The following is a 22061-nucleotide window of genomic DNA, read 5'->3' on the forward strand; positions in this document are numbered from 1 at the left end:
AGCCAAGGTGGTCACCTCGGGCAATCGAGAGGAAAAACACAGCAGGTCGCCAAAGCCAACGACATAATGGAAAAAAGCCTACGGCACCTGGTATTCCCAGGCGGTCTCACATCCAGGTACTAACCAGGCCCGACCCTGCTTAGCGTCCGAGATCAGATGAGATCGAGCGCATTCAGAGTGTTGTGGCAGTAGGCAATCTTGCACCCTACTTACAACTCTCTTGACAAAAGCCAAGGTGGTCACCTCGGGCAAACGAGAGGAAAAATACAGCAGGTCGCCAAAGCCAACAACATAATGGAAAAAAGCCTACGGCACCTGGTATTCCCAGGCGGTCTCCCATCCAGGTACTAACCAGGCCCGACCCTGCTTAGCATCCGAGATCAGACGAGATCGAGCGAATTCAGGGTGATGTGGCCGTAGGCAATCTTGCACTCTACTTACAACTCTCTTGACAAAAGCCAAGGTGGTCACCTCGGGCTATGGAGAGGAAAAATACAGCAGGTCGCCAAAGCCAACAACATAATGGAAAAAAGCCTACGGCACCTGGTATTCCCGGGCGGTCTCCCATCTAGGTACTAACCAGGCCCGACCCTGCTTAGCATCCGAGATCAGATGAGATCGAGCGCATTCAGGGTGATGTGGCCGTAGGCGATCTTGCACCCTACTTACAACTCTCTTGACAAAAGCCAAGGTGGTCACCTCGGGCAATCGAGAGGAAAAATACAGCTGGTCGCCAAAGCCAACAACATAATGGAAAAAAGCCTACGGCACCTGGTATTCCCAGGCGGTCTCCCATCCAGGTACTAAGCAGGCCTGACCCTGCTTAGCATCCGAGATGAGACGAGATCGAGCACATTCAGGGTGATGTGGCCGTAGGCGATCTTGTACCCTACTTACAACTCTCTTGACAAAAGCCAAGGTGGTCACCTCGGGCAATCGAGAGGAAAAATACAGCTGGTCACCAAAGCCAACAACATAATGGAAAAAAGCCTACGGCACCTGGTATTCCCAGGCGGTCTCCCATCCAGGTACTAAGCAGGCCCGACCCTGCTTAGCATCCGAGATCAGACGAGATCGAGCGCATTCAGGGTGATGTGGCCGTAGGCGAGCTTGCACCCTACTTACAACTCTCTTGACAAAAGCCAAGGTGGTCACCTCGGACAATCGAGAGGAAAAATACAGCAGGTCGCCAAAGCCAACAACATAATGGAAAAAAGCCTACGGCACCGCGTATTCCCAGGCGGTCTCCCATCCAGATACTAACCAGGCCCGACCCTGCTTAGCATCCGAGATCAGACAAGATCGAGCGCATTCAGGGTGATGTGGCCGTAGGCAATCTTGCACCCTACTTACAACTCTCTTGACAAAAGCCAAGGTGGTCACCTCGGGCAATCGAGAGGAAAAATACAGCAGGTCGCCAAAGCCAACAACATAATGGAAGAAAGCCTACGGCACATAGTATTCCCAGGCGGTCTCCCATCCAGGTACTAACAAGGCCTGACCCTGCTTAGCATCCGAGATCAGACGAGATCGAGCGCATTCAGGGTGATGTGGCCGTAGGCGATCTTGCACCCTACTTACAACTCTCTTGACAAAAGCCAAGGTGGTCACCTCGGGCAATCGAGAGGAAAAACACAGCAGGTCGCCAAAGCCAACGACATAATGGAAAAAAGCCTACGGCACCTGGTATTCCCAGGCGGTCTCACATCCAGGTACTAACCAGGCCCGACCCTGCTTAGCGTCCGAGATCAGATGAGATCGAGCGCATTCAGAGTGTTGTGGCAGTAGGCAATCTTGCACCCTACTTACAACTCTCTTGACAAAAGCCAAGGTGGTCACCTCGGGCAAACGAGAGGAAAAACACAGCAGGTCGCCAAAGCCAACAACATAATGGAAAAAAGCCTACGGCACCTGGTATTCCCAGGCGGTCTCCCATCCAGGTACTAACCAGGCCCGACCCTGCTTAGCATCCGAGATCGAGCGCATTCAGGGTGATGTGGCCGTAGGCAATCTTGCACTCTACTTACAACTCTCTTGACAAAAGCCAAGGTGGTCACCTCGGGCTATGGAGAGGAAAAATACAGCAGGTCGCCAAAGCCAACAACATAATGGAAAAAAGCCTACGGCACCTGGTATTCCCGGGCGGTCTCCCATCTAGGTACTAACCAGGCCCGACCCTGCTTAGCATCCGAGATCAGATGAGATCGAGCGCATTCAGGGTGATGTGGCCGTAGGCGATCTTGCACCCTACTTACAACTCTCTTGACAAAAGCCAAGGTGGTCACCTCGGGCAATCGAGAGGAAAAATACAGCTGGTCGCCAAAGCCAACAACATAATGGAAAAAAGCCTACGGCACCTGGTATTCCCAGGCGGTCTCCCATCCAGGTACTAAGCAGGCCTGACCCTGCTTAGCATCCGAGATGAGACGAGATCGAGCGCATTCAGGGTGATGTGGCCGTAGGCGATCTTGTACCCTACTTACAACTCTCTTGACAAAAGCCAAGGTGGTCACCTCGGGCAATCGAGAGGAAAAATACAGCTGGTCACCAAAGCCAACAACATAATGGAAAAAAGCCTACGGCACCTGGTATTCCCAGGCGGTCTCCCATCCAGGTACTAAGCAGGCCCGACCCTGCTTAGCATCCGAGATCAGACGAGATCGAGCGCATTCAGGGTGATGTGGCCGTAGGCGAGCTTGCACCCTACTTACAACTCTCTTGACAAAAGCCAAGGTGGTCACCTCGGACAATCGAGAGGAAAAATACAGCAGGTCGCCAAAGCCAACAACATAATGGAAAAAAGCCTACGGCACCGCGTATTCCCAGGCGGTCTCCCATCCAGATACTAACCAGGCCCGACCCTGCTTAGCATCCGAGATCAGACAAGATCGAGCGCATTCAGGGTGATGTGGCCGTAGGCAATCTTGCACCCTACTTACAACTCTCTTGACAAAAGCCAAGGTGGTCACCTCGGGCAATCGAGAGGAAAAATACAGCAGGTCGCCAAAGCCAACAACATAATGGAAGAAAGCCTACGGCACATAGTATTCCCAGGCGGTCTCCCATCCAGGTACTAACAAGGCCTGACCCTGCTTAGCATCCGAGATCAGACGAGATCGAGCGCATTCAGGGTGATGTGGCCGTAGGCGATCTTGCACCCTACTTACAACTCTCTTGACAAAAGCCAAGGTGGTCACCTCGGGCAATCGAGAGGAAAAACACAGCAGGTCGCCAAAGCCAACGACATAATGGAAAAAAGCCTACGGCACCTGGTATTCCCAGGCGGTCTCACATCCAGGTACTAACCAGGCCCGACCCTGCTTAGCGTCCGAGATCAGATGAGTTCGAGCGCATTCAGAGTGTTGTGGCAGTAGGCAATCTTGCACCCTACTTACAACTCTCTTGACAAAAGCCAAGGTGGTCACCTCGGGCAAACGAGAGGAAAAACACAGCAGGTCGCCAAAGCCAACAACATAATGGAAAAAAGCCTACGGCACCTGGTATTCCCAGGCGGTCTCCCATCCAGGTACTAACCAGGCCCGACCCTGCTTAGCATCCGAGATCGAGCGCATTCAGGGTGATGTGGCCGTAGGCAATCTTGCACTCTACTTACAACTCTCTTGACAAAAGCCAAGGTGGTCACCTCGGGCTATGGAGAGGAAAAATACAGCAGGTCGCCAAAGCCAACAACATAATGGAAAAAAGCCTACGGCACCTGGTATTCCCGGGCGGTCTCCCATCTAGGTACTAACCAGGCCCGACCCTGCTTAGCATCCGAGATCAGATGAGATCGAGCGCATTCAGGGTGATGTGGCCGTAGGCGATCTTGCACCCTACTTACAACTCTCTTGACAAAAGCCAAGGTGGTCACCTCGGGCAATCGAGAGGAAAAATACAGCTGGTCGCCAAAGCCAACAACATAATGGAAAAAAGCCTACGGCACCTGGTATTCCCAGGCGGTCTCCCATCCAGGTACTAAGCAGGCCTGACCCTGCTTAGCATCCGAGATGAGACGAGATCGAGCGCATTCAGGGTGATGTGGCCGTAGGCGATCTTGTACCCTACTTACAACTCTCTTGACAAAAGCCAAGGTGGTCACCTCGGGCAATCGAGAGGAAAAATACAGCTGGTCACCAAAGCCAACAACATAATGGAAAAAAGCCTACGGTACCTGGTATTCCCAGGCGGTCTCCCATCCAGGTACTAAGCAGGCCCGACCCTGCTTAGCATCCGAGATCAGACGAGATCGAGCGCATTCAGGGTGATGTGGCCGTAGGCGATCTTGCACCCTACTTACAACTCTCTTGACAAAAGCCAAGGTGGTCACCTCGGACAATCGAGAGGAAAAATACAGCAGGTCGCCAAAGCCAACAACATAATGGAAAAAAGCCTACGGCACCGCGTATTCCCAGGCGGTCTCCCATCCAGATACTAACCAGGCCCGACCCTGCTTAGCATCCGAGATCAGACAAGATCGAGCGCATTCAGGGTGATGTGGCCGTAGGCAATCTTGCACCCTACTTACAACTCTCTTGACAAAAGCCAAGGTGGTCACCTCGGGCAATCGAGAGGAAAAATACAGCAGGTCGCCAAAGCCAACAACATAATGGAAGAAAGCCTACGGCACATAGTATTCCCAGGCGGTCTCCCATCCAGGTACTAACAAGGCCTGACCCTGCTTAGCATCCGAGATCAGACGAGATCGAGCGCATTCAGGGTGATGTGGCTGTAGGCGATCTTGCACCCTACTTACAACTCTCTTGACAAAAGCCAAGGTGGTCACCTCGGGCAATCGAGAGGAAAAACACAGCAGGTCGCCAAAGCCAACGACATAATGGAAAAAAGCCTACGGCACCTGGTATTCCCAGGCGGTCTCACATCCAGGTACAAACCAGGCCCGACCCTGCTTAGCCTCCGAGATCAGACGAGATCGAGCGCATTCAGAGTGTTGTGGCAGTAGGCAATCTTGCACCCTACTTACAACTCTCTTGACAAAAGCCAAGGTGGTCACCTCGGGCAAACGAGAGGAAAAATACAGCAGGTCGCCAAAGCCAACAACATAATGGAAAAAAGCCTACGGCACCTGGTATTCCCAGGCGGTCTCCCATCCAGGTACTAACCAGGCCCGACCCTGCTTAGCATCCGAGATCAGACGAGATCGAGCGCATTCAGGGTGATGTGGCAGTAGGCAATCTTGCACTCTACTTACAACTCTCTTGACAAAAGCCAAGGTGGTCACCTCGGGCTATGGAGAGGAAAAATACAGCAGGTCGCCAAAGCCAACAACATAATGGAAAAAAGCCTACGGCACCTGGTATTCCCGGGCGGTCTCCCATCTAGGTACTAACCAGGCCCGACCCTGCTTAGCATCCGAGATCAGACGAGATCGAGCGCATTCAGGGTGATGTGGCCGTAGGCGATCTTGCACACTACTTACAACTCTCTTGACAAAAGCCAAGGTGGTCACCTCGGGCAATCGAGAGGAAAAATACAGCTGGTCGCCAAAGCCAACAACATAATGGAAAAAAGCCTACGGCACCTGGTATTCCCAGGCGGTCTCCCATCCAGGTACTAAGCAGGCCCGACCCTGCTTAGCATCCGAGATCAGACGAGATCGAGCGCGTTCAGGGTGATGTGGCCGTAGGCGATCTTGCACCCTACTTACAACTCTCTTGACAAAAGCCAAGGTGGTCACCTCGGGCAATCGAGAGGAAAAATACAGCTGGTCGCCAAAGCCAACAACATAATGGAAAAAAGCCTACGGCACCTGGTATTCCCAGGCGGTCTCCCATCCAGGTACTAAGCAGGCCCGACTCTGCTTAGCATCCGAGATCAGACGAGATCGAGCGCATTCAGGGTGATGTGGCCGTAGGCGATCTTGCACCCTACTTACAACTCTCTTGACAAAAGCCAAGGTGGTCACCTCGGGCAATCGAGAGGAAAAATACAGTAGGTCGCCAAAGCCAACAACATAATGGAAAAAAGCCTACGGCACATGGCATTCCCAGGCGGTCTCCCATCCAGGTACTAACCAGGCCCGACCCTGCTTAGCATCCGAGATCAGACGAGATCGAGCACATTCAGGGTGATGTGGCCGTAGGCGATCTTGCACCCTACTTACAACTCTCTTGACAAAAGCCAAGGTGGTCACCTCGGACAATCGAGAGGAAAAATACAGCAGGTCGCCAAAGCCAACAACATAATGGAAAAAAGCCTACGGCACCGCGTATTCCCAGGCGGTCTCCCATCCAGATACTAACCAGGCCCAACCCTGCTTAGCATCCGAGATCAGACAAGATCGAGCGCATTCAGGGTGATGTGGCCGTAGGCAATCTTGCACCCTACTTACAACTCTCTTGACAAAAGCCAAGGTGGTCACCTCGGGCAATCAAGAGGAAAAATACAGCAGGTCGCCAAAGCCAACAACATAATGGAAGAAAGCCTACGGCACATAGTATTCCCAGGCGGTCTCCCATCCAGGTACTAACAAGGCCCGACCCAGCTTAGCATCCGAGATCAGACGAGATCGAGCGCATTCAGGGTGATGTGGCCATAAGCTATCTTGCACCCTACTTACAACCCTCTTGACAAAAGCCAAGGTGGTCACCTCGGGCAATCGAGAGGAAAAATACAGCAGGTCGCCAAAGCCAACAACATAATGGAAAAAAGCCTACGGCACCTGGTATTCCCAGGCGGTCTCCCATCCAGGTACTAACCAGGCCCGACCCTGCTTAGCATCCGAGATCAGACGAGATCGAGCGCATTCAGGGTGATGTGGCCGTAGGCGATCTTGCACCCTACTTACAACTCTCTTGACAAAAGCCAAGGTGGTCACCTCGGACAATCGAGAGGAAAAATACAGCAGGTCGCCAAAGCCAACAACATAATGGAAAAAATCCTACGGCACCGTGTATTCCCAGGCGGTCTCCCATCCAGATACTAACCAGGCCCGACCCTGCTTAGCATCCGAGATCAGACAAGAACGAGCGCATTCAGGGTGATGTGGCCGTAGGCAATCTTGCACCCTACTTACAACTCTCTTGACAAAAGCCAAGGTGGTAACCTCGGGCAATCGAGAGGAAAAATACAGCAGGTCGCCAAAGCCAACAACATAATAGAAGAAAGCCTACGGCACATAGTATTCCCAGGCGGTCTCCCATCCAGGTACTAACAAGGCCCGACCCTGCTTAGCATCCGAGATCAGACGAGATCGAGCGCATTCAGGGTGATGTGGCCATAAGCTATCTTGCACCTTACTTACAACTCTCTTGACAAAAGCCAAGGTGGTAACCTCGGGCAATCGAGAGGAAAAATACAGCAGGTCGCCAAAGCCAACAACATAATGGAAAAATGCCTACGGCACCTGGTATTCCCAGGCGGTCTCCCATCCAGGTACTAACCAGGCCCGACCCTGCTTAGCATCCGAGATCAGACGAGATCGAGCGCATTCAGGGTGATGTGGCCATAGGCGATCTTGCACCCTACTTACAACTCTCTTGACAAAAGCCAAGGTGGTCACCTCGGGCAATCGAGAGGAAAAATACAGTAGGTCGCCAAAGCCAACAACATAATGGAAAAAAGCCTACGGCACCTGGTATTCCCAGGCGGTCTCCCATCCAGGTACTAACCAGGCCCGACCCTGCTTAGCATCCGAGATCAGACGAGATCGAGCGCATTCAGGGTGATGTGGCCGTAGGTGATCTTGCACCCTACTTACAACTCTCTTGACAAAAGCCAAGGTGGTCACCTCGGACAATCGAGAGGAAAAATACAGCAGGTCGCCAAAGCCAACAACATAATGGAAAAAAGCCTACGGCACCGCGTATTCCCAGGCGGTCTCCCATCCAGATACTAACCAGGCCCGACCCTGCTTAGCATCCGAGATCAGACAAGATCGAGCGCATTCAGGGTGATGTGGCCGTAGGCAATCTTGCACCCTACTTACAACTCTCTTGACAAAAGCCAAGGTGGTCACCTCGGGCAATCGAGAGGAAAAATACAGCAGGTCGCCAAAGCCAACAACATAATGGAAGAAAGCCTACGGCACATAGTATTCCCAGGCGGTCTCCCATCCAGGTACTAACAAGGCCCGACCCTGCTTAGCATCCGAGATCAGACGAGATCGAGGGCATTCAGGGTGATGTGGCCATAAGCTTTCTTGCACCTTACTTACAACTCTCTTGACAAAAGCCAAGGTGGTCACCTCGGGCAATCGAGAGGAAAAATACAGCAGGTCGCCAAAGCCAACAACATAATGGAAAAATGCCTACGGCACCTGGTATTCCCAGGCGGTCTCCCATCCAGGTACTAACCAGGCCCGACCCTGCTTAGCATCCGAGATCAGACGAGATCGAGCGCATTCAGGGTGATGTGGCCGTAGGCGATCTTGCACCCTACTTACAACTCTCTTGACAAAAGCCAAGGTGGTCACCTCGGGCAATCGAGAGGAAAAATACAGTAGGTCGCCAAAGCCAACAACATAATGGAAAAAAGCCTACGGCACCTGGTATTCCCAGGCGGTCTCCCATCCAGGTACTAACCAGGCCCGACCCTGCTTAGCATCCGAGATCAGACGAGATCGAGCGCATTCAGGGTGATGTGGCCGTAGGCGATCTTGCACCCTACTTACAACTCTCTTGACAAAAGCCAAGGTGGTCACCTCGGACAATCGAGAGGAAAAATACAGCAGGTCGCCAAAGCCAACAACATAATGGAAAAAAGCCTACGGCACCGCGTATTCCCAGGCGGTCTCCCATTAAGATACTAACCAGGCCCGACCCTGCTTAGCATCCGAGATCAGACAAGATCGAGCGCATTCAGGGTGATGTGGCCGTAGGCAATCTTCCACCCTACTTACAACTCTCTTGACAAAAGCCAAGGTGGTCACCTCGGGCAATCGAGAGGAAAAATACAGCAGGTCGCCAAAGCCAACAACATAATGGAAGAAAGCCTACGGCACATAGTATTCCCAGGCGGTCTCCCATCCAGGTACTAACAAGGCCCGACCCTGCTTAGCATCCGAGATCAGACGAGATCGAGCGCATTCAGGGTGATGTGGCCATAAGCTATCTTGCACCCTACTTACAACTCTCTTGACAAAAGCCAAGGTGGTCACCTCGGGCAATCGAGAGGAAAAATACAGCAGGTCGCCAAAGCCAACAACATAATGGAAAAAAGCCTACGGCACCTGGTATTCCCAGGCGGTCTCCCATCCAGTTACTAAGCAGGCCCGACCCTGCTTAGCATCCGAGATCAGCGAGATCGAGCGAATTCAGGGTGATGTGGCCGTAGGCGATCTTGCACCCTACTTACAACTCTCTTGACAAAAGCCAAGGTGGTCACCTCGGGGAATCGAGAGGAAAAATACAGTAGGTCGCCAAAGCCAACAACATAATGGAAAAAAGCCTACGGCACCTGGTATTCCCAGGCGGTCTCCCATCCAGGTACTAACCAGGCCCGACCCTGCTTAGCATCCGAGATCAGAGGAGATCGAGCGCATTCAGGGTGATGTGGCCGTAGGCGATCTTGCACCCTACTTACAACTCTCTTGACAAAAGCTAAGGTGGTCACCTCGGACAATCGAGAGGAAAAATACAGCAGGTCGCCAAAGCCAACAACATAATGGAAAAAATCCTATGGCACCGCGTATTCCCAGGCGGTCTCCCATCCAGATGCTAACCAGGCCCGACCCTGCTTAGCATCCGAGATCAGACAAGATCGAGCGCATTCAGGGTGATGTGGCCGCAGGCAATCTTGCACCCTACTTACAACTCTCTTGACAAAAGCCAAGGTGGTCACCTCGGGCAATCGAGAGGAAAAATACAGTAGGTCGCCAAAGCCAACAACATAATGGAAAAAAGCCTACGGCACCTGGTATTTCCAGGTGGTCTCCCATCCAGGTACTAACCAGGCCCGACCCTGCTTAGCATCCGAGATCAGACGAGATCGAGCGCATTCAGGGTGATGTGGCCGTAGGCGATCTTGCACCCTACTTACAACTCTCTTGACAAAAGCCAAGGTGGTCACCTCGGGCAATCGAGAGGAAAAATACAGCTGGTCGCCAAAGCCAACAACATAATGGAAAAAAGCCTACGGCACCTGGTATTCCCAGGCGGTCTCCCATCCAGGTACTAAGCAGGCCCGACCCTGCTTAACATCCGAGATCAGACGAGATCGAGCGCATTCAGGGTGATGTGGCCGTTGGCGATCTTGCACCCTACTTACAACTCTCTTGACAAAAGCCAAGGTGGTCACCTCGGGCAATCGAGAGGAAAAATACAGTAGGTCGCCAAAGCCAACAACATAATGGAAAAAAGCCTACGGCACCTGGAATTCCCAGGCGGTCTCCCATCCAGGTACTAACCAGGCCCGACCCTGCTTAGCATCCGAGATCAGACGAGATGGAGCGCATTCAGGGTGATGTGGCCGTAGGCGATCTTGCACTCTACTTACAACTCTCTTGACAAAAGCCAAGGTGGTCACCTCGGGCTATGGAGAGGAAAAATACAGCAGGTCGCCAAAGCCAACAACATAATGGAAAAAAGCCTACGGCACCTGGTATTCCCAGGCGGTCTCCCATCCAGGTACTAACCAGGCCCCACCCTGCTTAGCATCCGAGATCAGACGAGATCGAGCGCATTCAGGGTGATCTGGCCGTAGGCAATCTTGCACTCTACTTACAACTCACTTGACAAAAGCCAAGGTGGTCACCTCGGGCTATGGAGAGGAAAAATACAGCAGGTCGCCAAAGCCAACAACATAATGGAAAAAAGCCTACGGCACCTGGTATTCCCAGGCGGTCTCCCATCCAGGTACTAACCAGGCCTGACCCTGCTTAGCATCCGAGATCAGACGAGATCGAGCGCATTCAGGGAGATGTGGCCGTAGGCGATCTTGCCTCCCTCTTACAACTCTCTTGACAAAACCCAAGGTGGTCACCTCGGGCTATTGAGAGGAAAAATACAGCAGGTCGCCAAAGCCAACAACATAATGGAAAAAAGCCTACGGCACCTGGTATTCGCAGGCGGTCTCCCATCCAGGTACTAACCAGGCCCGACCCTGCTTACCATCCAAGATCAGACGAGATCGAGCGCATTCAGGGTGATGTGGCCGTAGGCGATCTTGCACCCTACTTACAACTCTCTTGACAAAAGCCAAGGTGGTCACCTCGGGCAATCGAGAGGAAAAATACAGCAGGTCGCCAAAACCAACAACATAATGGAAAAAAGCCTACGGCACCTGGTATTCGCAGGCGGTCTCCCATCCAGGTACTAACCAGGCCCGACCCTGCTTAGCATCCGAGATCAGACGAGATCGAGCGCATTCAGGGTGATGTGGCCGTAGGCAATCTTGCACCCTACTTACAACTCTCTTGACAAAAGCCAAGGTGGTCACCTCGGGCAATCGAAAGGAAAAATACAGTAGGTCGCCAAAGCCAACAACATAATGGAAAAAAGCCTACGGCACCTGGTATTCCCAGGCGGTCTCCCATCCAGGTACTAACCATGCCCCACCCTGCTTAGCATCCGAGATCAGACGAGATCGAGCGCATTCAGGGTGATGTGGCCGCAGGTAATCTTGCACTCTACTTACAACTCTCTTGACAAAAGCCAAGGTGGTCACCTCGGGCTATGGAGAGGAAAAATACAGCAGGTCGCCAAAGCCAACAACATAATGGAAAAAAGCCTACGGCACCTGGTATTCCCAGGCGGTCTCCCATCCAGGTACTAACCAGGCCTGACCCTGCTTAGCATCCGAGATCAGACGAGATCGAGCGCATCCAGGGTGATGTGGCCGTAGGCGATCTTGCCCCCTACTTACAACTCTCTTGACAAAAGCCAAGGTGGTCACCTCGGGCTATTGAGAGGAAAAATACAGCAGGTCGCCAAAGCCAACAACATAATGGAAAAAAGCCTACGGCACCTGGTATTCGCAGGCGGTCTCCCATCCAGGTACTAACCAGGCCCGACCCTGCTTAGCATCCGAGATCAGACGAGATCAAGCGCATTCAGGGTGATGTGGCCGTAGGCGATCTTGCACCCTACTTACAACTCTCTTGACAAAAGCCAAGGTGGTCACCTCGGGCAATCGAGAGGAAAAATACAGCAGGTCGCCAAAGCCAACAACATAATGGAAAAAAGCCTACGGCACCTGGTATTCCCAGGCGGTCTCCCAACCAAGTACTAACCAGGCCCGACCCTGCTTAGCATCCGAGATCAGACGAGATCGAGCGCATTCAGGGTGATGTGCCCGTAGGCGATCTTGCACCCTACTTACAACTCTCTTGACAAAAGCCAAGGTGGTCACCTCGGGCAATCGAGAGGAAAAATACAGCTGGTCGCCAAAGCCAACAACATAATGGAAAAAAGCCTACGGCACCTGGTATTTCCAGGTGGTCTCCCATCCAGGTACTAACCAAGCCCGACCCTGCTTAGCATCCGAGATCAGACGAGATCGAGCGCATTCAGGGTGATGTGGCCGGAGGCGATCTTGCACCCTACTTACAACTCTCTTGACAAAAGCCAAGGTGGTCACCTCGGGCAAACGAGAGGAAAAATACAGTAGGTCGCCAAAGCCAACAACATAATGGAAAAAAGCCTACGGCACCTGAAATTCCCAGGCGGTCTCCCATCCAGGTACTAACCAGGCCCGACCCTGCTTAGCATTCGAGATAAGAGGAGATCGAGCGCATTCAGGGTGATGTGGCCGTAGGCAATCTTGCACTCTACTTACAACTCTCTTGACAAAAGCCAAGGTGGTCACCTCGGGCTATGGAGAGGAAAAATACAGCAGGTCGCCAAAGCCAACAACATAATGGAAAAAAGCCTACGGCACCTGGTATTTCCAGGTGGTCTCCCATCCAGGTACTAACCAGGCCCGACCCTGCTTAGCAACCAAGATCAGACGAGATCGAGCGCATTCAGGGTGATGTGGCTGTAGGCGATCTTGCACCCTACTTACAACTCTCTTGACAAAAGCCAAGGTGGTCACCTCGGGCAATCGAGAGGAAAAACACAGCAGGTCGCCAAAGCCAACGACATAATGGAAAAAAGCCTACGGCACCTGGTATTCCCAGGCGGTCTGCCATCCAGGTACTAAGCAGGCCCGACCCTGCTTAGCATCCGAGATCAGACGAGATCGAGCGCATTCAGGGTGATGTGGCCGTAGGCGATCTTGCACCCTACTTACAACTCTCTTGACAAAAGCCAAGGTGGTCACCTCGGGCAATCGAGAGGAAAAATACAGTAGGTCGCCAAAGCCAACAACATAATGGAAAAAAGCCTACGGCACCTGGTATTCCCAGGCGGTCTCCCATCCAGGTACTAAGCAGGCCTGACCCTGCTTAGCATCCGAGATCAGACGAGATCGAGCGCATTCAGGGTGATGTGGCCGTAGGCGATCTTGTACCCTACTTACAACTCTCTTGACAAAAGCCAAGGTGGTCACCTCGGGCAATCGAGAGGAAAAATACAGCTGGTCACCAAAGCCAACAACATAATGGAAAAAAGCCTACGGCACCTGGTATTCCCAGGCGGTCTCCCATCCAGGTACTAAGCAGGCCCGACCCTGCTTAGCATCCGAGATCAGACGAGATCGAGCGCATTCAGGGTGATGTGGCCGTAGGCGATCTTGCACCCTACTTACAACTCTCTTGACAAAAGCCAAGGTGGTCACCTCGGACAATCGAGAGGAAAAATACAGCAGGTCGCCAAAGCCAACAACATAATGGAAAAAAGCCTACGGCACCGCGTATTCCCAGGCGGTCTCCCATCCAGATACTAACCAGGCCCGACCCTGCTTAGCATCCGAGATCAGACAAGATCGAGCGCATTCAGGGTGATGTGGCCGTAGGCAATCTTGCACCCTACTTACAACTCTCTTGACAAAAGCCAAGGTGGTCACCTCGGGCAATCGAGAGGAAAAATACAGCAGGTCGCCAAAGCCAACAACATAATGGAAGAAAGCCTACGGCACATAGTATTCCCAGGCGGTCTCCCATCCAGGTACTAACAAGGCCTGACCCTGCTTAGCATCCGAGATCAGACGAGATCGAGCGCATTCAGGGTGATGTGGCCGTAGGCGATCTTGCACCCTACTTACAACTCTCTTGACAAAAGCCAAGGTGGTCACCTCGGGCAATCGAGAGGAAAAACACAGCAGGTCGCCAAAGCCAACGACATAATGGAAAAAAGCCTACGGCACCTGGTATTCCCAGGCGGTCTCACATCCAGGTACAAACCAGGCCCGACCCTGCTTAGCCTCCGAGATCAGACGAGATCGAGCGCATTCAGAGTGTTGTGGCAGTAGGCAATCTTGCACCCTACTTACAACTCTCTTGACAAAAGCCAAGGTGGTCACCTCGGGCAAACGAGAGGAAAAATACAGCAGGTCGCCAAAGCCAACAACATAATGGAAAAAAGCCTACGGCACCTGGTATTCCCAGGCGGTCTCCCATCCAGGTACTAACCAGGCCCGACCCTGCTTAGCATCCGAGATCAGACGAGATCGAGCACATTCAGGGTGATGTGGCCGTAGGCGATCTTGCACCCTACTTACAACTCTCTTGACAAAAGCCAAGGTGGTCACCTCGGACAATCGAGAGGAAAAATACAGCAGGTCGCCAAAGCCAACAACATAATGGAAAAAAGCCTACGGCACCGCGTATTCCCAGGCGGTCTCCCATCCAGATACTAACCAGGCCCGACCCTGCTTAGCATCCGAGATCAGACAAGATCGAGCGCATTCAGGGTGATGTGGCCGTAGGCAATCTTGCACCCTACTTACAACTCTCTTGACAAAAGCCAAGGTGGTCACCTCGGGCAATCAAGAGGAAAAATACAGCAGGTCGCCAAAGCCAACAACATAATGGAAGAAAGCCTACGGCACATAGTATTCCCAGGCGGTCTCCCATCCAGGTACTAACAAGGCCCGACCCAGCTTAGCATCCGAGATCAGACGAGATCGAGCGCATTCAGGGTGATGTGGCCATAAGCTATCTTGCACCCTACTTACAACCCTCTTGACAAAAGCCAAGGTGGTCACCTCGGGCAATCGAGAGGAAAAATACAGCAGGTCGCCAAAGCCAACAACATAATGGAAAAAAGCCTACGGCACCTGGTATTCCCAGGCGGTCTCCCATCCAGGTACTAACCAGGCCCGACCCTGCTTAGCATCCGAGATCAGACGAGATCGAGCGCATTCAGGGTGATGTGGCCGTAGGCGATCTTGCACCCTACTTACAACTCTCTTGACAAAAGCCAAGGTGGTCACCTCGGACAATCGAGAGGAAAAATACAGCAGGTCGCCAAAGCCAACAACATAATGGAAAAAATCCTACGGCACCGTGTATTCCCAGGCGGTCTCCCATCCAGATACTAACCAGGCCCGACCCTGCTTAGCATCCGAGATCAGACAAGAACGAGCGCATTCAGGGTGATGTGGCCGTAGGCAATCTTGCACCCTACTTACAACTCTCTTGACAAAAGCCAAGGTGGTAACCTCGGGCAATCGAGAGGAAAAATACAGCAGGTCGCCAAAGCCAACAACATAATAGAAGAAAGCCTACGGCACATAGTATTCCCAGGCGGTCTCCCATCCAGGTACTAACAAGGCCCGACCCTGCTTAGCATCCGAGATCAGACGAGATCGAGCGCATTCAGGGTGATGTGGCCATAAGCTATCTTGCACCTTACTTACAACTCTCTTGACAAAAGCCAAGGTGGTAACCTCGGGCAATCGAGAGGAAAAATACAGCAGGTCGCCAAAGCCAACAACATAATGGAAAAATGCCTACGGCACCTGGTATTCCCAGGCGGTCTCCCATCCAGGTACTAACCAGGCCCGACCCTGCTTAGCATCCGAGATCAGACGAGATCGAGCGCATTCAGGGTGATGTGGCCATAGGCGATCTTGCACCCTACTTACAACTCTCTTGACAAAAGCCAAGGTGGTCACCTCGGGCAATCGAGAGGAAAAATACAGTAGGTCGCCAAAGCCAACAACATAATGGAAAAAAGCCTACGGCACCTGGTATTCCCAGGCGGTCTCCCATCCAGGTACTAACCAGGCCCGACCCTGCTTAGCATCCGAGATCAGACGAGATCGAGCGCATTCAGGGTGATGTGGCCGTAGGCGATCTTGCACCCTACTTACAACTCTCTTGACAAAAGCCAAGGTGGTCACCTCGGACAATCGAGAGGAAAAATACAGCAGGTCGCCAAAGCCAACAACATAATGGAAAAAAGCCTACGGCACCGCGTATTCCCAGGCGGTCTCCCATCCAGATACTAACCAGGCCCGACCCTGCTTAGCATCCGAGATCAGACAAGATCGAGCGCATTCAGGGTGATGTGGCCGTAGGCAATCTTGCACCCTACTTACAACTCTCTTGACAAAAGCCAAGGTGGTCACCTCGGGCAATCGAGAGGAAAAATACAGCAGGTCGCCAAAGCCAACAACATAATGGAAGAAAGCCTACGGCACATAGTATTCCCAGGCGGTCTCCCATCCAGGTACTAACAAGGCCCGACCCTGCTTAGCATCCGAGATCAGACGAGATCGAGGGCATTCAGGGTGATGTGGCCATAAGCTTTCTTGCACCTTACTTACAACTCTCTTGACAAAAGCCAAGGTGGTCACCTCGGGCAATCGAGAGGAAAAATACAGCAGGTCGCCAAAGCCAACAACATAATGGAAAAATGCCTACGGCACCTGGTATTCCCAGGCGGTCTCCCATCCAGGTACTAACCAGGCCCGACCCTGCTTAGCATCCGAGATCAGACGAGATCGAGCGCATTCAGGGTGATGTGGCCGTAGGCGATCTTGCACCCTACTTACAACTCTCTTGACAAAAGCCAAGGTGGTCACCTCGGGCAATCGAGAGGAAAAATACAGTAGGTCGCCAAAGCCAACAACATAATGGAAAAAAGCCTACGGCACCTGGTATTCCCAGGCGGTCTCCCATCCAGGTACTAACCAGGCCCGACCCTGCTTAGCATCCGAGATCAGACGAGATCGAGCGCATTCAGGGTGATGTGGCCGTAGGCGATCTTGCACCCTACTTACAACTCTCTTGACAAAAGCCAAGGTGGTCACCTCGGACAATCGAGAGGAAAAATACAGCAGGTCGCCAAAGCCAACAACATAATGGAAAAAAGCCTACGGCACCGCGTATTCCCAGGCGGTCTCCCATTAAGATACTAACCAGGCCCGACCCTGCTTAGCATCCGAGATCAGACAAGATCGAGCGCATTCAGGGTGATGTGGCCGTAGGCAATCTTCCACCCTACTTACAACTCTCTTGACAAAAGCCAAGGTGGTCACCTCGGGCAATCGAGAGGAAAAATACAGCAGGTCGCCAAAGCCAACAACATAATGGAAGAAAGCCTACGGCACATAGTATTCCCAGGCGGTCTCCCATCCAGGTACTAACAAGGCCCGACCCTGCTTAGCATCCGAGATCAGACGAGATCGAGCGCATTCAGGGTGATGTGGCCATAAGCTATCTTGCACCCTACTTACAACTCTCTTGACAAAAGCCAAGGTGGTCACCTCGGGCAATCGAGAGGAAAAATACAGCAGGTCGCCAAAGCCAACAACATAATGGAAAAAAGCCTACGGCACCTGGTATTCCCAGGCGGTCTCCCATCCAGTTACTAAGCAGGCCCGACCCTGCTTAGCATCCGAGATCAGCGAGATCGAGCGAATTCAGGGTGATGTGGCCGTAGGCGATCTTGCACCCTACTTACAACTCTCTTGACAAAAGCCAAGGTGGTCACCTCGGGGAATCGAGAGGAAAAATACAGTAGGTCGCCAAAGCCAACAACATAATGGAAAAAAGCCTACGGCACCTGGTATTCCCAGGCGGTCTCCCATCCAGGTACTAACCAGGCCCGACCCTGCTTAGCATCCGAGATCAGAGGAGATCGAGCGCATTCAGGGTGATGTGGCCGTAGGCGATCTTGCACCCTACTTACAACTCTCTTGACAAAAGCTAAGGTGGTCACCTCGGACAATCGAGAGGAAAAATACAGCAGGTCGCCAAAGCCAACAACATAATGGAAAAAATCCTATGGCACCGCGTATTCCCAGGCGGTCTCCCATCCAGATGCTAACCAGGCCCGACCCTGCTTAGCATCCGAGATCAGACAAGATCGAGCGCATTCAGGGTGATGTGGCCGCAGGCAATCTTGCACCCTACTTACAACTCTCTTGACAAAAGCCAAGGTGGTCACCTCGGGCAATCGAGAGGAAAAATACAGTAGGTCGCCAAAGCCAACAACATAATGGAAAAAAGCCTACGGCACCTGGTATTTCCAGGTGGTCTCCCATCCAGGTACTAACCAGGCCCGACCCTGCTTAGCATCCGAGATCAGACGAGATCGAGCGCATTCAGGGTGATGTGGCCGTAGGCGATCTTGCACCCTACTTACAACTCTCTTGACAAAAGCCAAGGTGGTCACCTCGGGCAATCGAGAGGAAAAATACAGCTGGTCGCCAAAGCCAACAACATAATGGAAAAAAGCCTACGGCACCTGGTATTCCCAGGCGGTCTCCCATCCAGGTACTAAGCAGGCCCGACCCTGCTTAACATCCGAGATCAGACGAGATCGAGCGCATTCAGGGTGATGTGGCCGTTGGCGATCTTGCACCCTACTTACAACTCTCTTGACAAAAGCCAAGGTGGTCACCTCGGGCAATCGAGAGGAAAAATACAGTAGGTCGCCAAAGCCAACAACATAATGGAAAAAAGCCTACGGCACCTGGAATTCCCAGGCGGTCTCCCATCCAGGTACTAACCAGGCCCGACCCTGCTTAGCATCCGAGATCAGACGAGATGGAGCGCATTCAGGGTGATGTGGCCGTAGGCGATCTTGCACTCTACTTACAACTCTCTTGACAAAAGCCAAGGTGGTCACCTCGGGCTATGGAGAGGAAAAATACAGCAGGTCGCCAAAGCCAACAACATAATGGAAAAAAGCCTACGGCACCTGGTATTCCCAGGCGGTCTCCCATCCAGGTACTAACCAGGCCCCACCCTGCTTAGCATCCGAGATCAGACGAGATCGAGCGCATTCAGGGTGATCTGGCCGTAGGCAATCTTGCACTCTACTTACAACTCACTTGACAAAAGCCAAGGTGGTCACCTCGGGCTATGGAGAGGAAAAATACAGCAGGTCGCCAAAGCCAACAACATAATGGAAAAAAGCCTACGGCACCTGGTATTCCCAGGCGGTCTCCCATCCAGGTACTAACCAGGCCTGACCCTGCTTAGCATCCGAGATCAGACGAGATCGAGCGCATTCAGGGAGATGTGGCCGTAGGCGATCTTGCCTCCCACTTACAACTCTCTTGACAAAACCCAAGGTGGTCACCTCGGGCTATTGAGAGGAAAAATACAGCAGGTCGCCAAAGCCAACAACATAATGGAAAAAAGCCTACGGCACCTGGTATTCGCAGGCGGTCTCCCATCCAGGTACTAACCAGGCCCGACCCTGCTTACCATCCAAGATCAGACGAGATCGAGCGCATTCAGGGTGATGTGGCCGTAGGCGATCTTGCACCCTACTTACAACTCTCTTGACAAAAGCCAAGGTGGTCACCTCGGGCAATCGAGAGGAAAAATACAGCAGGTCGCCAAAACCAACAACATAATGGAAAAAAGCCTACGGCACCTGGTATTCGCAGGCGGTCTCCCATCCAGGTACTAACCAGGCCCGACCCTGCTTAGCATCCGAGATCAGACGAGATCGAGCGCATTCAGGGTGATGTGGCCGTAGGCAATCTTGCACCCTACTTACAACTCTCTTGACAAAAGCCAAGGTGGTCACCTCGGGCAATCGAAAGGAAAAATACAGTAGGTCGCCAAAGCCAACAACATAATGGAAAAAAGCCTACGGCACCTGGTATTCCCAGGCGGTCTCCCATCCAGGTACTAACCATGCCCCACCCTGCTTAGCATCCGAGATCAGACGAGATCGAGCGCATTCAGGGTGATGTGGCCGCAGGTAATCTTGCACTCTACTTACAACTCTCTTGACAAAAGCCAAGGTGGTCACCTCGGGCTATGGAGAGGAAAAATACAGCAGGTCGCCAAAGCCAACAACATAATGGAAAAAAGCCTACGGCACCTGGTATTCCCAGGCGGTCTCCCATCCAGGTACTAACCAGGCCTGACCCTGCTTAGCATCCGAGATCAGACGAGATCGAGCGCATCCAGGGTGATGTGGCCGTAGGCGATCTTGCCCCCTACTTACAACTCTCTTGACAAAAGCCAAGGTGGTCACCTCGGGCTATTGAGAGGAAAAATACAGCAGGTCGCCAAAGCCAACAACATAATGGAAAAAAGCCTACGGCACCTGGTATTCGCAGGCGGTCTCCCATCCAGGTACTAACCAGGCCCGACCCTGCTTAGCATCCGAGATCAGACGAGATCAAGCGCATTCAGGGTGATGTGGCCGTAGGCGATCTTGCACCCTACTTACAACTCTCTTGACAAAAGCCAAGGTGGTCACCTCGGGCAATCGAGAGGAAAAATACAGCAGGTCGCCAAAGCCAACAACATAATGGAAAAAAGCCTACGGCACCTGGTATTCCCAGGCGGTCTCCCAACCAAGTACTAACCAGGCCCGACCCTGCTTAGCATCCGAGATCAGACGAGATCGAGCGCATTCAGGGTGATGTGCCCGTAGGCGATCTTGCACCCTACTTACAACTCTCTTGACAAAAGCCAAGGTGGTCACCTCGGGCAATCGAGAGGAAAAATACAGCTGGTCGCCAAAGCCAACAACATAATGGAAAAAAGCCTACGGCACCTGGTATTTCCAGGTGGTCTCCCATCCAGGTACTAACCAAGCCCGACCCTGCTTAGCATCCGAGATCAGACGAGATCGAGCGCATTCAGGGTGATGTGGCCGGAGGCGATCTTGCACCCTACTTACAACTCTCTTGACAAAAGCCAAGGTGGTCACCTCGGGCAAACGAGAGGAAAAATACAGTAGGTCGCCAAAGCCAACAACATAATGGAAAAAAGCCTACGGCACCTGAAATTCCCAGGCGGTCTCCCATCCAGGTACTAACCAGGCCCGACCCTGCTTAGCATTCGAGATAAGAGGAGATCGAGCGCATTCAGGGTGATGTGGCCGTAGGCAATCTTGCACTCTACTTACAACTCTCTTGACAAAAGCCAAGGTGGTCACCTCGGGCTATGGAGAGGAAAAATACAGCAGGTCGCCAAAGCCAACAACATAATGGAAAAAAGCCTACGGCACCTGGTATTTCCAGGTGGTCTCCCATCCAGGTACTAACCAGGCCCGACCCTGCTTAGCAACCAAGATCAGACGAGATCGAGCGCATTCAGGGTGATGTGGCTGTAGGCGATCTTGCACCCTACTTACAACTCTCTTGACAAAAGCCAAGGTGGTCACCTCGGGCAATCGAGAGGAAAAACACAGCAGGTCGCCAAAGCCAACGACATAATGGAAAAAAGCCTACGGCACCTGGTATTCCCAGGCGGTCTGCCATCCAGGTACTAAGCAGGCCCGACCCTGCTTAGCATCCGAGATCAGACGAGATCGAGCGCATTCAGGGTGATGTGGCCGTAGGCGATCTTGCACCCTACTTACAACTCTCTTGACAAAAGCCAAGGTGGTCACCTCGGGCAATCGAGAGGAAAAATACAGTAGGTCGCCAAAGCCAACAACATAATGGAAAAAAGCCTACGGCACCTGGTATTCCCAGGCGGTCTCCCATCCAGGTACTAAGCAGGCCTGACCCTGCTTAGCATCCGAGATCAGACGAGATCGAGCGCATTCAGGGTGATGTGGCCGTAGGCGATCTTGTACCCTACTTACAACTCTCTTGACAAAAGCCAAGGTGGTCACCTCGGGCAATCGAGAGGAAAAATACAGCTGGTCACCAAAGCCAACAACATAATGGAAAAAAGCCTACGGCACCTGGTATTCCCAGGCGGTCTCCCATCCAGGTACTAAGCAGGCCCGACCCTGCTTAGCATCCGAGATCAGACGAGATCGAGCGCATTCAGGGTGATGTGGCCGTAGGCG

At 52.5% G+C, this 22061-nt stretch overlaps 49 non-coding genes and 48 pseudogenes across 49 annotated transcripts; all 97 read right to left on the reverse strand.

The window, feature by feature from the left end:
- Positions 1–75: 75 nt before the first annotated feature.
- Positions 76–194, reverse strand: LOC143945518 (5S ribosomal RNA; annotated as a pseudogene).
- A 109-nt stretch (positions 195–303) lies between these two features.
- Positions 304–422, reverse strand: LOC143950320 (5S ribosomal RNA). Its single transcript, XR_013265733.1, has one exon. It is a non-coding gene; the product is annotated as a 5S ribosomal RNA (ribosomal RNA).
- A 109-nt stretch (positions 423–531) lies between these two features.
- LOC143945771 (5S ribosomal RNA) lies at positions 532–650 on the reverse strand. Its single transcript, XR_013265149.1, has one exon. It is a non-coding gene; the product is annotated as a 5S ribosomal RNA (ribosomal RNA).
- A 109-nt stretch (positions 651–759) lies between these two features.
- On the reverse strand, positions 760–878 carry LOC143947332 (5S ribosomal RNA; annotated as a pseudogene).
- Positions 879–987: 109 nt separating this feature from the next.
- On the reverse strand, positions 988–1106 carry LOC143951014 (5S ribosomal RNA). The gene has a single exon (XR_013266326.1). It is a non-coding gene; the product is annotated as a 5S ribosomal RNA (ribosomal RNA).
- Positions 1107–1215: 109 nt separating this feature from the next.
- LOC143945087 (5S ribosomal RNA) lies at positions 1216–1334 on the reverse strand (annotated as a pseudogene).
- A 109-nt stretch (positions 1335–1443) lies between these two features.
- LOC143945682 (5S ribosomal RNA) lies at positions 1444–1562 on the reverse strand (annotated as a pseudogene).
- A 109-nt stretch (positions 1563–1671) lies between these two features.
- LOC143945519 (5S ribosomal RNA) lies at positions 1672–1790 on the reverse strand (annotated as a pseudogene).
- Positions 1791–1899: 109 nt separating this feature from the next.
- Positions 1900–2008, reverse strand: LOC143946296 (5S ribosomal RNA; annotated as a pseudogene).
- A 109-nt stretch (positions 2009–2117) lies between these two features.
- LOC143945783 (5S ribosomal RNA) lies at positions 2118–2236 on the reverse strand. The gene has a single exon (XR_013265150.1). It is a non-coding gene; the product is annotated as a 5S ribosomal RNA (ribosomal RNA).
- A 109-nt stretch (positions 2237–2345) lies between these two features.
- LOC143946535 (5S ribosomal RNA) lies at positions 2346–2464 on the reverse strand (annotated as a pseudogene).
- A 109-nt stretch (positions 2465–2573) lies between these two features.
- Positions 2574–2692, reverse strand: LOC143951015 (5S ribosomal RNA). Its single transcript, XR_013266327.1, has one exon. It is a non-coding gene; the product is annotated as a 5S ribosomal RNA (ribosomal RNA).
- A 109-nt stretch (positions 2693–2801) lies between these two features.
- On the reverse strand, positions 2802–2920 carry LOC143945088 (5S ribosomal RNA; annotated as a pseudogene).
- Positions 2921–3029: 109 nt separating this feature from the next.
- On the reverse strand, positions 3030–3148 carry LOC143945683 (5S ribosomal RNA; annotated as a pseudogene).
- Positions 3149–3257: 109 nt separating this feature from the next.
- On the reverse strand, positions 3258–3376 carry LOC143946757 (5S ribosomal RNA; annotated as a pseudogene).
- A 109-nt stretch (positions 3377–3485) lies between these two features.
- LOC143946297 (5S ribosomal RNA) lies at positions 3486–3594 on the reverse strand (annotated as a pseudogene).
- A 109-nt stretch (positions 3595–3703) lies between these two features.
- Positions 3704–3822, reverse strand: LOC143945795 (5S ribosomal RNA). The gene has a single exon (XR_013265151.1). It is a non-coding gene; the product is annotated as a 5S ribosomal RNA (ribosomal RNA).
- A 109-nt stretch (positions 3823–3931) lies between these two features.
- Positions 3932–4050, reverse strand: LOC143946536 (5S ribosomal RNA; annotated as a pseudogene).
- A 109-nt stretch (positions 4051–4159) lies between these two features.
- On the reverse strand, positions 4160–4278 carry LOC143952883 (5S ribosomal RNA). Its single transcript, XR_013268017.1, has one exon. It is a non-coding gene; the product is annotated as a 5S ribosomal RNA (ribosomal RNA).
- A 109-nt stretch (positions 4279–4387) lies between these two features.
- Positions 4388–4506, reverse strand: LOC143945089 (5S ribosomal RNA; annotated as a pseudogene).
- A 109-nt stretch (positions 4507–4615) lies between these two features.
- LOC143947378 (5S ribosomal RNA) lies at positions 4616–4734 on the reverse strand (annotated as a pseudogene).
- Positions 4735–4843: 109 nt separating this feature from the next.
- On the reverse strand, positions 4844–4962 carry LOC143947290 (5S ribosomal RNA; annotated as a pseudogene).
- Positions 4963–5071: 109 nt separating this feature from the next.
- LOC143952010 (5S ribosomal RNA) lies at positions 5072–5190 on the reverse strand. The gene has a single exon (XR_013267228.1). It is a non-coding gene; the product is annotated as a 5S ribosomal RNA (ribosomal RNA).
- A 109-nt stretch (positions 5191–5299) lies between these two features.
- Positions 5300–5418, reverse strand: LOC143950282 (5S ribosomal RNA). Its single transcript, XR_013265698.1, has one exon. It is a non-coding gene; the product is annotated as a 5S ribosomal RNA (ribosomal RNA).
- Positions 5419–5527: 109 nt separating this feature from the next.
- LOC143951253 (5S ribosomal RNA) lies at positions 5528–5646 on the reverse strand. Its single transcript, XR_013266542.1, has one exon. It is a non-coding gene; the product is annotated as a 5S ribosomal RNA (ribosomal RNA).
- Positions 5647–5755: 109 nt separating this feature from the next.
- On the reverse strand, positions 5756–5874 carry LOC143953632 (5S ribosomal RNA). Its single transcript, XR_013268696.1, has one exon. It is a non-coding gene; the product is annotated as a 5S ribosomal RNA (ribosomal RNA).
- Positions 5875–5983: 109 nt separating this feature from the next.
- LOC143954231 (5S ribosomal RNA) lies at positions 5984–6102 on the reverse strand. The gene has a single exon (XR_013269242.1). It is a non-coding gene; the product is annotated as a 5S ribosomal RNA (ribosomal RNA).
- Positions 6103–6211: 109 nt separating this feature from the next.
- Positions 6212–6330, reverse strand: LOC143944621 (5S ribosomal RNA; annotated as a pseudogene).
- A 109-nt stretch (positions 6331–6439) lies between these two features.
- Positions 6440–6558, reverse strand: LOC143946443 (5S ribosomal RNA; annotated as a pseudogene).
- A 109-nt stretch (positions 6559–6667) lies between these two features.
- Positions 6668–6786, reverse strand: LOC143954211 (5S ribosomal RNA). The gene has a single exon (XR_013269223.1). It is a non-coding gene; the product is annotated as a 5S ribosomal RNA (ribosomal RNA).
- Positions 6787–6895: 109 nt separating this feature from the next.
- Positions 6896–7014, reverse strand: LOC143948298 (5S ribosomal RNA; annotated as a pseudogene).
- A 109-nt stretch (positions 7015–7123) lies between these two features.
- Positions 7124–7242, reverse strand: LOC143945123 (5S ribosomal RNA; annotated as a pseudogene).
- A 109-nt stretch (positions 7243–7351) lies between these two features.
- LOC143950105 (5S ribosomal RNA) lies at positions 7352–7470 on the reverse strand. Its single transcript, XR_013265549.1, has one exon. It is a non-coding gene; the product is annotated as a 5S ribosomal RNA (ribosomal RNA).
- Positions 7471–7579: 109 nt separating this feature from the next.
- LOC143950420 (5S ribosomal RNA) lies at positions 7580–7698 on the reverse strand. Its single transcript, XR_013265824.1, has one exon. It is a non-coding gene; the product is annotated as a 5S ribosomal RNA (ribosomal RNA).
- A 109-nt stretch (positions 7699–7807) lies between these two features.
- On the reverse strand, positions 7808–7926 carry LOC143945090 (5S ribosomal RNA; annotated as a pseudogene).
- Positions 7927–8035: 109 nt separating this feature from the next.
- On the reverse strand, positions 8036–8154 carry LOC143945705 (5S ribosomal RNA; annotated as a pseudogene).
- A 109-nt stretch (positions 8155–8263) lies between these two features.
- On the reverse strand, positions 8264–8382 carry LOC143944230 (5S ribosomal RNA). The gene has a single exon (XR_013265008.1). It is a non-coding gene; the product is annotated as a 5S ribosomal RNA (ribosomal RNA).
- A 109-nt stretch (positions 8383–8491) lies between these two features.
- Positions 8492–8610, reverse strand: LOC143954223 (5S ribosomal RNA). The gene has a single exon (XR_013269234.1). It is a non-coding gene; the product is annotated as a 5S ribosomal RNA (ribosomal RNA).
- A 109-nt stretch (positions 8611–8719) lies between these two features.
- LOC143946216 (5S ribosomal RNA) lies at positions 8720–8838 on the reverse strand (annotated as a pseudogene).
- A 109-nt stretch (positions 8839–8947) lies between these two features.
- Positions 8948–9066, reverse strand: LOC143945124 (5S ribosomal RNA; annotated as a pseudogene).
- Positions 9067–9175: 109 nt separating this feature from the next.
- On the reverse strand, positions 9176–9293 carry LOC143947845 (5S ribosomal RNA; annotated as a pseudogene).
- A 109-nt stretch (positions 9294–9402) lies between these two features.
- On the reverse strand, positions 9403–9521 carry LOC143950043 (5S ribosomal RNA). Its single transcript, XR_013265543.1, has one exon. It is a non-coding gene; the product is annotated as a 5S ribosomal RNA (ribosomal RNA).
- Positions 9522–9630: 109 nt separating this feature from the next.
- Positions 9631–9749, reverse strand: LOC143949408 (5S ribosomal RNA; annotated as a pseudogene).
- Positions 9750–9858: 109 nt separating this feature from the next.
- Positions 9859–9977, reverse strand: LOC143950899 (5S ribosomal RNA). Its single transcript, XR_013266221.1, has one exon. It is a non-coding gene; the product is annotated as a 5S ribosomal RNA (ribosomal RNA).
- A 109-nt stretch (positions 9978–10086) lies between these two features.
- On the reverse strand, positions 10087–10205 carry LOC143952075 (5S ribosomal RNA). Its single transcript, XR_013267287.1, has one exon. It is a non-coding gene; the product is annotated as a 5S ribosomal RNA (ribosomal RNA).
- A 109-nt stretch (positions 10206–10314) lies between these two features.
- On the reverse strand, positions 10315–10433 carry LOC143953530 (5S ribosomal RNA). Its single transcript, XR_013268603.1, has one exon. It is a non-coding gene; the product is annotated as a 5S ribosomal RNA (ribosomal RNA).
- Positions 10434–10542: 109 nt separating this feature from the next.
- On the reverse strand, positions 10543–10661 carry LOC143945857 (5S ribosomal RNA). Its single transcript, XR_013265157.1, has one exon. It is a non-coding gene; the product is annotated as a 5S ribosomal RNA (ribosomal RNA).
- Positions 10662–10770: 109 nt separating this feature from the next.
- On the reverse strand, positions 10771–10889 carry LOC143952027 (5S ribosomal RNA). Its single transcript, XR_013267243.1, has one exon. It is a non-coding gene; the product is annotated as a 5S ribosomal RNA (ribosomal RNA).
- Positions 10890–10998: 109 nt separating this feature from the next.
- On the reverse strand, positions 10999–11117 carry LOC143954934 (5S ribosomal RNA; annotated as a pseudogene).
- Positions 11118–11226: 109 nt separating this feature from the next.
- LOC143951076 (5S ribosomal RNA) lies at positions 11227–11345 on the reverse strand. The gene has a single exon (XR_013266381.1). It is a non-coding gene; the product is annotated as a 5S ribosomal RNA (ribosomal RNA).
- Positions 11346–11454: 109 nt separating this feature from the next.
- Positions 11455–11573, reverse strand: LOC143943581 (5S ribosomal RNA; annotated as a pseudogene).
- Positions 11574–11682: 109 nt separating this feature from the next.
- Positions 11683–11801, reverse strand: LOC143951462 (5S ribosomal RNA). Its single transcript, XR_013266732.1, has one exon. It is a non-coding gene; the product is annotated as a 5S ribosomal RNA (ribosomal RNA).
- A 109-nt stretch (positions 11802–11910) lies between these two features.
- On the reverse strand, positions 11911–12029 carry LOC143952775 (5S ribosomal RNA). Its single transcript, XR_013267920.1, has one exon. It is a non-coding gene; the product is annotated as a 5S ribosomal RNA (ribosomal RNA).
- Positions 12030–12138: 109 nt separating this feature from the next.
- On the reverse strand, positions 12139–12257 carry LOC143951942 (5S ribosomal RNA). Its single transcript, XR_013267167.1, has one exon. It is a non-coding gene; the product is annotated as a 5S ribosomal RNA (ribosomal RNA).
- Positions 12258–12366: 109 nt separating this feature from the next.
- On the reverse strand, positions 12367–12485 carry LOC143944055 (5S ribosomal RNA; annotated as a pseudogene).
- Positions 12486–12594: 109 nt separating this feature from the next.
- Positions 12595–12713, reverse strand: LOC143943912 (5S ribosomal RNA; annotated as a pseudogene).
- A 109-nt stretch (positions 12714–12822) lies between these two features.
- LOC143945224 (5S ribosomal RNA) lies at positions 12823–12941 on the reverse strand (annotated as a pseudogene).
- Positions 12942–13050: 109 nt separating this feature from the next.
- Positions 13051–13169, reverse strand: LOC143953653 (5S ribosomal RNA). The gene has a single exon (XR_013268714.1). It is a non-coding gene; the product is annotated as a 5S ribosomal RNA (ribosomal RNA).
- A 109-nt stretch (positions 13170–13278) lies between these two features.
- Positions 13279–13397, reverse strand: LOC143953973 (5S ribosomal RNA). The gene has a single exon (XR_013269006.1). It is a non-coding gene; the product is annotated as a 5S ribosomal RNA (ribosomal RNA).
- A 109-nt stretch (positions 13398–13506) lies between these two features.
- LOC143951016 (5S ribosomal RNA) lies at positions 13507–13625 on the reverse strand. The gene has a single exon (XR_013266328.1). It is a non-coding gene; the product is annotated as a 5S ribosomal RNA (ribosomal RNA).
- A 109-nt stretch (positions 13626–13734) lies between these two features.
- Positions 13735–13853, reverse strand: LOC143945091 (5S ribosomal RNA; annotated as a pseudogene).
- Positions 13854–13962: 109 nt separating this feature from the next.
- On the reverse strand, positions 13963–14081 carry LOC143945684 (5S ribosomal RNA; annotated as a pseudogene).
- Positions 14082–14190: 109 nt separating this feature from the next.
- On the reverse strand, positions 14191–14309 carry LOC143947291 (5S ribosomal RNA; annotated as a pseudogene).
- Positions 14310–14418: 109 nt separating this feature from the next.
- On the reverse strand, positions 14419–14537 carry LOC143949174 (5S ribosomal RNA). Its single transcript, XR_013265464.1, has one exon. It is a non-coding gene; the product is annotated as a 5S ribosomal RNA (ribosomal RNA).
- Positions 14538–14646: 109 nt separating this feature from the next.
- Positions 14647–14765, reverse strand: LOC143945092 (5S ribosomal RNA; annotated as a pseudogene).
- Positions 14766–14874: 109 nt separating this feature from the next.
- LOC143946444 (5S ribosomal RNA) lies at positions 14875–14993 on the reverse strand (annotated as a pseudogene).
- A 109-nt stretch (positions 14994–15102) lies between these two features.
- LOC143954235 (5S ribosomal RNA) lies at positions 15103–15221 on the reverse strand. The gene has a single exon (XR_013269245.1). It is a non-coding gene; the product is annotated as a 5S ribosomal RNA (ribosomal RNA).
- A 109-nt stretch (positions 15222–15330) lies between these two features.
- Positions 15331–15449, reverse strand: LOC143948300 (5S ribosomal RNA; annotated as a pseudogene).
- A 109-nt stretch (positions 15450–15558) lies between these two features.
- LOC143945125 (5S ribosomal RNA) lies at positions 15559–15677 on the reverse strand (annotated as a pseudogene).
- Positions 15678–15786: 109 nt separating this feature from the next.
- On the reverse strand, positions 15787–15905 carry LOC143950118 (5S ribosomal RNA). The gene has a single exon (XR_013265550.1). It is a non-coding gene; the product is annotated as a 5S ribosomal RNA (ribosomal RNA).
- A 109-nt stretch (positions 15906–16014) lies between these two features.
- On the reverse strand, positions 16015–16133 carry LOC143954248 (5S ribosomal RNA). Its single transcript, XR_013269257.1, has one exon. It is a non-coding gene; the product is annotated as a 5S ribosomal RNA (ribosomal RNA).
- A 109-nt stretch (positions 16134–16242) lies between these two features.
- LOC143945093 (5S ribosomal RNA) lies at positions 16243–16361 on the reverse strand (annotated as a pseudogene).
- A 109-nt stretch (positions 16362–16470) lies between these two features.
- LOC143945706 (5S ribosomal RNA) lies at positions 16471–16589 on the reverse strand (annotated as a pseudogene).
- A 109-nt stretch (positions 16590–16698) lies between these two features.
- On the reverse strand, positions 16699–16817 carry LOC143944242 (5S ribosomal RNA). The gene has a single exon (XR_013265009.1). It is a non-coding gene; the product is annotated as a 5S ribosomal RNA (ribosomal RNA).
- Positions 16818–16926: 109 nt separating this feature from the next.
- LOC143954260 (5S ribosomal RNA) lies at positions 16927–17045 on the reverse strand. The gene has a single exon (XR_013269268.1). It is a non-coding gene; the product is annotated as a 5S ribosomal RNA (ribosomal RNA).
- Positions 17046–17154: 109 nt separating this feature from the next.
- Positions 17155–17273, reverse strand: LOC143946217 (5S ribosomal RNA; annotated as a pseudogene).
- Positions 17274–17382: 109 nt separating this feature from the next.
- On the reverse strand, positions 17383–17501 carry LOC143945126 (5S ribosomal RNA; annotated as a pseudogene).
- Positions 17502–17610: 109 nt separating this feature from the next.
- LOC143947848 (5S ribosomal RNA) lies at positions 17611–17728 on the reverse strand (annotated as a pseudogene).
- Positions 17729–17837: 109 nt separating this feature from the next.
- LOC143950055 (5S ribosomal RNA) lies at positions 17838–17956 on the reverse strand. The gene has a single exon (XR_013265544.1). It is a non-coding gene; the product is annotated as a 5S ribosomal RNA (ribosomal RNA).
- Positions 17957–18065: 109 nt separating this feature from the next.
- LOC143949409 (5S ribosomal RNA) lies at positions 18066–18184 on the reverse strand (annotated as a pseudogene).
- A 109-nt stretch (positions 18185–18293) lies between these two features.
- LOC143950901 (5S ribosomal RNA) lies at positions 18294–18412 on the reverse strand. The gene has a single exon (XR_013266223.1). It is a non-coding gene; the product is annotated as a 5S ribosomal RNA (ribosomal RNA).
- A 109-nt stretch (positions 18413–18521) lies between these two features.
- On the reverse strand, positions 18522–18640 carry LOC143952076 (5S ribosomal RNA). The gene has a single exon (XR_013267288.1). It is a non-coding gene; the product is annotated as a 5S ribosomal RNA (ribosomal RNA).
- A 109-nt stretch (positions 18641–18749) lies between these two features.
- On the reverse strand, positions 18750–18868 carry LOC143953531 (5S ribosomal RNA). Its single transcript, XR_013268604.1, has one exon. It is a non-coding gene; the product is annotated as a 5S ribosomal RNA (ribosomal RNA).
- A 109-nt stretch (positions 18869–18977) lies between these two features.
- LOC143945869 (5S ribosomal RNA) lies at positions 18978–19096 on the reverse strand. The gene has a single exon (XR_013265158.1). It is a non-coding gene; the product is annotated as a 5S ribosomal RNA (ribosomal RNA).
- Positions 19097–19205: 109 nt separating this feature from the next.
- Positions 19206–19324, reverse strand: LOC143952029 (5S ribosomal RNA). The gene has a single exon (XR_013267245.1). It is a non-coding gene; the product is annotated as a 5S ribosomal RNA (ribosomal RNA).
- Positions 19325–19433: 109 nt separating this feature from the next.
- LOC143954935 (5S ribosomal RNA) lies at positions 19434–19552 on the reverse strand (annotated as a pseudogene).
- Positions 19553–19661: 109 nt separating this feature from the next.
- LOC143951077 (5S ribosomal RNA) lies at positions 19662–19780 on the reverse strand. The gene has a single exon (XR_013266382.1). It is a non-coding gene; the product is annotated as a 5S ribosomal RNA (ribosomal RNA).
- Positions 19781–19889: 109 nt separating this feature from the next.
- Positions 19890–20008, reverse strand: LOC143943582 (5S ribosomal RNA; annotated as a pseudogene).
- A 109-nt stretch (positions 20009–20117) lies between these two features.
- Positions 20118–20236, reverse strand: LOC143951464 (5S ribosomal RNA). Its single transcript, XR_013266734.1, has one exon. It is a non-coding gene; the product is annotated as a 5S ribosomal RNA (ribosomal RNA).
- Positions 20237–20345: 109 nt separating this feature from the next.
- On the reverse strand, positions 20346–20464 carry LOC143952777 (5S ribosomal RNA). Its single transcript, XR_013267921.1, has one exon. It is a non-coding gene; the product is annotated as a 5S ribosomal RNA (ribosomal RNA).
- Positions 20465–20573: 109 nt separating this feature from the next.
- LOC143951943 (5S ribosomal RNA) lies at positions 20574–20692 on the reverse strand. The gene has a single exon (XR_013267168.1). It is a non-coding gene; the product is annotated as a 5S ribosomal RNA (ribosomal RNA).
- A 109-nt stretch (positions 20693–20801) lies between these two features.
- LOC143944056 (5S ribosomal RNA) lies at positions 20802–20920 on the reverse strand (annotated as a pseudogene).
- A 109-nt stretch (positions 20921–21029) lies between these two features.
- LOC143943913 (5S ribosomal RNA) lies at positions 21030–21148 on the reverse strand (annotated as a pseudogene).
- A 109-nt stretch (positions 21149–21257) lies between these two features.
- On the reverse strand, positions 21258–21376 carry LOC143945225 (5S ribosomal RNA; annotated as a pseudogene).
- Positions 21377–21485: 109 nt separating this feature from the next.
- LOC143953654 (5S ribosomal RNA) lies at positions 21486–21604 on the reverse strand. The gene has a single exon (XR_013268715.1). It is a non-coding gene; the product is annotated as a 5S ribosomal RNA (ribosomal RNA).
- Positions 21605–21713: 109 nt separating this feature from the next.
- LOC143953974 (5S ribosomal RNA) lies at positions 21714–21832 on the reverse strand. Its single transcript, XR_013269007.1, has one exon. It is a non-coding gene; the product is annotated as a 5S ribosomal RNA (ribosomal RNA).
- Positions 21833–21941: 109 nt separating this feature from the next.
- Positions 21942–22060, reverse strand: LOC143951017 (5S ribosomal RNA). Its single transcript, XR_013266329.1, has one exon. It is a non-coding gene; the product is annotated as a 5S ribosomal RNA (ribosomal RNA).
- Position 22061: the final 1 nt, after the last annotated feature.

This window comes from Lithobates pipiens, unplaced genomic scaffold (assembly GCF_037356315.1).
Source record: "Lithobates pipiens isolate NorthernLeopardFrog02 unplaced genomic scaffold, aLitPip1_a1.2 Scaffold_30, whole genome shotgun sequence".
NCBI lineage: Eukaryota > Metazoa > Chordata > Amphibia > Anura > Ranidae > Lithobates > Lithobates pipiens.